This window comes from Lissotriton helveticus, chromosome 4_1, assembly GCF_964261635.1.
Source record: "Lissotriton helveticus chromosome 4_1, aLisHel1.1, whole genome shotgun sequence".
In the NCBI taxonomy this organism is placed as follows: Eukaryota; Metazoa; Chordata; class Amphibia; order Caudata; family Salamandridae; genus Lissotriton; species Lissotriton helveticus.
The window spans coordinates 57,666,667-57,673,377 of record NC_136063.1 but is presented as its reverse complement, the minus strand read 5'-3'; the positions used below and the strand labels follow the sequence as shown (position 1 = coordinate 57,673,377).

The 6,711-nt window shown below is 46.0% G+C and overlaps 1 protein-coding gene across 1 annotated transcript in view; it reads left to right on the top strand.

Annotated features, from left to right (window-relative positions):
• The first annotated feature begins 1,941 nt into the window (after positions 1-1,941).
• The window catches only part of LOC144828315 (uromodulin-like), a 252,905-nt gene continuing 248,135 nt past the window's right edge, over positions 1,942-6,711 (top strand). The window contains exon 1 of the mRNA XM_078686403.1: positions 1,942-2,040. The gene's annotated coding sequence lies outside the window, so the exon portion shown is untranslated. The remainder of the gene's footprint in view (positions 2,041-6,711) is intronic.

Sequence of the window (6,711 nt, the reverse complement as noted above, 5' to 3'; positions counted from 1 at the left end):
ATTATCAGCGAGGAGTCTCATTGAGAACCAGTGAGAAGGAAAAGTTACTTGTAATTCTAGTTCTGCATCATAGGTATCTTCACTGGTCATAAACATCCCTACAACCTCCCTAGTTCTCAATACCTTCAACAGTAATGAATCTTCAGTGGTTCAGCAGTTGACTTCCAAGACAAACTGAGACTAAGAGGCAAACTGCTAGTGCAGTGCATTTTTCAGAGATGGGAGAGGCTCACTCATTAAAGGAAGACCACATATTTTTTAAACATTTGCACTCTTGATCTAGAAGCCATCCTTGTCACTCATTTTTATCTTTTGCACCTCAAGGGTTCAGAATTGGCTGTTGCTAATGTAAGATATTTAAGGCCTGGCCTTGTACATAGCTGTAGCTTGCCCACAAGACTATTGTATTTCCCCAATAATAGTAGATAATACGTTAATAAATATAAAGAAGGGGTTTTGCTGAGCAGGCGACATCCATTGGATGGTGAAACTGCCATTCGCATTATGGTTCCTCCAACAACTGCATACAGCATGGAGTAACGGGCCAGCCCACTTTCCCCATTGGCTCTCTTAACATTGATTTATTGCAGGAAAGTCTCTGTACAGCCTCTAAAATAGTTAATTTCTTCTCAGTGACAAAGCTGGTTAAAATCCAACACCTGTAGGCACCCGGTGCATGCCCCGTCACAGCTTCCACAATACACAACAAAAGAGAGGTCTCCCTTACTCACACTGGTCACAGAGTGAAAGGCACCTTCACTTCTCCAGTATGCTCCGTGTGTGCACTGTGTGTTAATCCAGTACCTGTAGGCACCGGTGCACACCCCGTGACTGCTCCCACCATCACTGCACTCACAAGAGAGGTCTCACTAACTGTATTCCTCATCACCAATTGAACAATTAAGTTGTTTAGAAAGAATGGATGCAGTGAGAGCCACACACATATCAATGGTTTACTTCAAAGACAGCTCTCTCCATTGTAAGATAAGTAGACATTACACCTTCAGGGCCATTACAGGGGGTGTGCAGAGCACACCTGGAGTCCACCAGAAGTGCCTCTACAGGGGTTGGGCAGGACACACCAGGAGATCACAAGCAGTGCCTGTACAGGGGGTCTGCAGAACACACCTGGAGATTACCAGCAGTGCGCTTACAGGGATGTGCAGAACACACCCAGAAATCACCAGCAGTGCCCCAACAGGGATGTGCAGAACACAGCAGGAGATCACCAACAGTGCTCTTACAGGGGGTGTACAGAACAGATCAAGAAATCACCAGCTGTGCCTTTACAGGGGGTGTGCAGAACACACCAGGAGATCCCCAACAGTGCCTTAATAGGGGGTGTGCAGAATACACCAGGAGTTCACCAACAGTGCTCTTACAGGGGATGTGCCGAACACATTAGGAGATAACCAGCAGTGCTCTTGCAGGGAGGGTGCAGCACACACCAGGAGTTTACCAGCAGTGCCCCTTACAGGGGGTGTGCAGAACACACCAGGAGTTTATCTGCAGTGTCAGGGACTAGAGCTCACACTTTATATCCCTCTTCCTAACTGTAAACATGTATGATGGCATGTACATATGTGAATGATGTTTGCTGTCCTGCTGGATTTGCCTGACAGAGCTGAGTACATGGGGCACTGAGCACATCAGAATACACAAGAATAGACCTGCGAGTCGTGACATCCACAGGCTCTTGTGCTTCCAAGCTGTGTCCACCCACTTCAAGTTCTCACACATGCAAGGGATGAGGTTGGCCGCTGAATTAAAAGCTGTCATTGTGCAAGCAGTTTAGAGGGCTGCACTGAGTCACAGTGCTGGTGTGTTTAGTAGTAGTGCCATAAAGTGTTGGTGTGTTTAGTATTGTTGTCATTAAGGGACCATATTATTCTGAGACTATATTCAAAGCTTCTGATCTGTTATTTTGTATTGTTGCAGATGTGCCACAGTGCGACCCTGCCTGTGCTGACAACGAGCAGTGCAAGAACATTGCAGGGTACGCTGAGTGCAAGTGTCAAAAAAACATATACCTAAATGCAAGTAAGTATGTAAGGTTCTTATGTATCGATGCATACACATATAGTGAGCGCACCATTATAATACCACCCTCCACAGTCACATGAACCTACATAAACACAATTGAGTAAGACAGCACAACATCTATATAATCCATACATGCATATCCTTAACCGGAACATAAAGAAGCATTTCTCTATGTAGATATAGCTGACCCAGAGAAGGACGGAAGGAATATGAAGCAACAAAACAAGAAACAGCGAGGAAATTAACCAGATATGGTTGTGGTGCAGTCCATAAGTCATGCAACCCCATCAGCACCAGAATACCCTCATGGATGAGAGTACATCTTACACATAAACAGATCATAACATAACATTACTCTGTGTATGATATCACACATGACATTGTTGAGGACATCAAAGGTGACATCATTGATGTCATCCCTTATTACATCTAGCACATTTCAAGCTTTGTTTAGTTTGAGTGAGAACCATGACTGAGTTACAACCATGTTGTTAGACCTGGCACCATTGGTGTGGGTCTCCCTTTCATTTCATTGTTGCCTTTACCTCCTGTGTTTTGCTGTGTGTTGGACTTTTTTGCTGGTCTAGATTCTTTGAGCAGTATGCAGTTGCTGTGCTCCCTGTGTAAAGTGATATTGTGGATTTGTGATGGCATGATTGACTTATTTGATTTATCTGTCAGACCCTAGTACAGTGCAGTATGTGTGCCCGGGGCCAGTAATGCTACTGGTGGGCTTGCTTGAGGCACTGGTTGTGCCATCCACCAAAGCAGCCTGTAAAATGTAACTCTGGCCTGCCATTGCACTGCCTGTGTGCAGTCTGGGACTGACATGTCGACTTGGCAAGTGCACACACTTGCCAGTCCCTAAACCTTCCCTTTTCTACGTATCAGTCACCCCTAAGGTACGCCCATGTTACCCCTGTGGGCAGGGTGCATTGTATGTGGAAGGTAGGACATGCTCTGATGTGTGTGGCATGTCCTGATTGTGTAAGACTGGCAAATTCATTTTTTACTATTTTTTACTATTGCAAGGCTATCTGTTCCCATAAGCGAGAATTTGTTTAAAACATCTCATAAACATAACTGACCCTGGGAACGAGAAGGGAAAATAAAATTTAGTACGCCTGAACTCAGAATGTTAAAATACATCTTTTAGTGAGGGTGATTTTTACATTCTGTGTTTGAAAATGCCACTTTTAGAAATTAGGTCTTTTCTTGCCTAACCATCCAGTGTGCCTCTGCTAGGTTTGTGTATGCAAGTCTGGCTTTTGAATGACAGGAGTTGGAGAAGTCAAGAAATGGACAAGGGAACCCAACTCACTAAGGAACCTGGGAGGGTAAATTATTGTCATAAACAGTGTGGAATGATAAAATCTAGGCCTAGGCAAAGCACTACGCTACGCTCGCGTAGTTTGTGAAGTTTGTGCAACTTCGCACTATGCGAACTGCACGTAGCACAGTGCGAAAACGCATAGCGTAGCATAGTGCATCAGTAATTTTTTGCTTGCTCGTGGTCCTCAACGTCAAGTTGGCGACTGCGAGCAAGCAAAATTACAACCTGTCGAGTCTTTTTCCTCGTTCGCGATCAGCAACATAAACTTGCCGATTGTGAGCGTTGAAAATAAACCTCCCTGCAAGATTCTCAATGCGGGGAGGTTTGGTTTCTCATTGCGAGTGGTCGCGTATGCTCACGACCGCTCGCGATGAGAAACTACCAGTCCGCGTTGAAAAAGCTGCCACTCGAGTAAAAATCTCCTCGAGCGGCAGAAAAATACAACTTGCACTGTGCAAGATGCTGTTTTCAATGATTGCACAGTGCCGGATGCTTGTCCGCAATGTGCAATCATTGAAAACCGCATCTTGCACAGTGCGAACAGGGTAGTACGCAGTTCGCGTAGTGCTACGCGTAGTTCGCGTAGTGCGAAGTGCACTTGGCGTAGCTACGCGTAGCGCTACTTCGCGAACTACGCCCAGCCCTAAAATATCATACATAGATAATAAGATGCACAATCACAATGGAAGGGTTAAAATGATGTCAGAGGGTGGCACTCAGTGGTTAGTTGAGCACTGTTACTGTGTTGGTGATACACAGAGACATGTATGAAGACGGTGATGAGGAACTCTGGAGTTGGTGTTAATCACAAGAGGTGCTGTTGCACTGACCTGTGAATCACGAATGTTCAATATGGTGGTCTTTACCTACATGTGGTGTGAAGCCCATCTTTAGAAGCGAGTATTTTTCAATGAAGACAGTCCTCAAAGGGTGAGACGATCCACTACGCGGGCCGCACAATAGCATCAGTCTGTCTGCTGTTGGCCAAATGACCTTGTATATAGAAATTTGTTAGTGAAATATAAAATACAATTGTATGAAACCAACACCATAGGTGTATGTAGTTTCTTCACCCTCTGACATCATTTTAACCCTTCCATTGCAATTGTGCATCTTATTATCAATACATGATTCTATTATTAAACAGGAACCACAGTTTCTGACAAGAAGGGGCTGGAGAAGGGCAGTGGCTCCAGAAGTCTGAACAGTCAGGGCTGGGCTGAAAAAACCTGGGCTGCATTTAGAGGGGAGGAGATTTCCTTTCACCTGCCTGGGCCTGGTCTGCCTTCATCAATGCTGTCTCCACCTCCTGCCAGGAAGCTGCACTAGTGAAGACAGAACTGGTTTTGTCAGGGCACAGACACTCTCTGCTTTCAGAGAACAAAGGATTTCTGTGGATGAAAAGAGGGGCATAGACCCCAGACTATTTTGATCACTTCTGGGAAATTAAGAGGAACCTTTGCCAAGGAGAAGAGCGGGATAAGCTGAGGAGGAATACTGCCCCTGTGCTGTTTGCTGTCTGATGTTGGCCTGCAGTGGCTGCTTGATGCCAAGGAAATAAGAAAAAGGACTTTGCTGTTTGCTTTGTCACCTGCTTGAAGAAATGATCTCCAAGGGCTTGAAACAGAGCTTGCCTCTTCTCTGAAGTCTCAGGGACATCTCTGCTGTCTCGCTGCATCTGGAACTGCTGCTTCAGCTGCAGCAGAAGGAAATTGCAACACCGACTCCGGCGAGTGATGAAGTGACCTGCACCGAATCCGTGGGTACCGCTGGTGAAGAGCACGACAGACAGCCCCAACTTGCATTGTAGGCCGGATGCCTGCTGACATCATGTCACATTGACTCTGAAGCCATCATCGAGACCGCTGCCTGCACCAGGGCTGAGGAAACCGCTTGTGACATTCACGATGCACCGTCCCGACTTGCACTGCAGTCCCAACTTCATCGATGTCGGTGCTCCATCAACGCAGAGCCGAATCTCGATATGGATGACTCCGGAAATCCGTCGACATTGCACTGTTGTAAGGAACTGCCGCCTCGCCGCCAATAATCAAATCACCTCGTCTCACCTCCCCTGCTCTGCAGGCGCCAATGAAGCATTACCTACTCAACGCCTTGCACCGTCTTTGCTTTCATCAATATTAGGTACTGTTCTTTGTGGGTCTGCTTGACTCCAGGCCCGACACCGCGCACCTCGCGGTTGGCGCTCTACTTTGGGATTTTCATCTGTCACGACGTCATAATAACCCCAGATGGAGTTATTTGTTGCTATTGACTTTATTCAAGTGAATAACCTATTTTGAGGATAATTGTGATGCTGTATTGTGGATTTTTGTCATTTTGTCTTGTTTTGGTATAGATAAAGATTACTTATTTTTCCAAACTGGTGTGGTTGTAGTGTTTTCGCTGTATTACTGCATGTGTTCACAAATGCTTTACACACTGCCTCTGAGATAAGCCTGTCTGCTTGTGCCAACCTACCAAGAGGGGTGAGCAGGGGTTATTTTAGGAGTATATCCCCCTGACCCTGACTAGAAGCAAGGGTCCGTATTGAGACAAAGGTACCTACCTATATGTAGGAGAGTAGGGTCTGCTATCCTATGGTCACCCCAATTTTTGCTTTTTGCTTCACTGGTTTTTGACTTAATGTGGCTGTGGGCCTGCTAATCAGACCCACAGCCTTGCGTTCTCTCTCTAAAATTCCCAGACATGTACTATAGGTATATCACCAATGTGGTACTGGACACCTTGTCAGCCCCTGTACCATGCACTATAGGTGCTCAGGGCATAGGTGCATCCAAGGCCTACCAGGGGCTGCAGCATATCTTTTGCCACCCCTGGCTGGTACTTAAATCGACACAACTGGCTGTTCACACAGCTGGGGCAAGGTGGTGTAATCACCCCTTGCTTAGATATAGTATGCCTATATCTAAACCTATATCTGGACACATATATACCTATAAGTCACTCCTTTGGCAGGCCTTAACAATGCTGGAGGCAGAGTGCTTGGTTTTATGTGAGATGGTGCTCTAGCATGAGCTGAGCCTGTCTGCAGAGGTCGGAACCATTTCCGTGCAGCTGTTCTAGTGATACTGCCATACCATATACTCTTAAGTGCATTATAATCCTCGCGGTTAATGCTAACTTTGGTTTGGCTTTATCAAAACATGTAGTGTTTGGTTTCATACACTTTGGAATACTACCCCCTCGCCAGTTCTGGCGACTGGGGTAGCATTCCACCCTTCTAGAGGGAGAAGACATGCTACTTTACTGAAAACGCGGTTAATCCTAACCAGAGCCCCAGCATCACAAAATGGATGCTGCTGCCACAGACA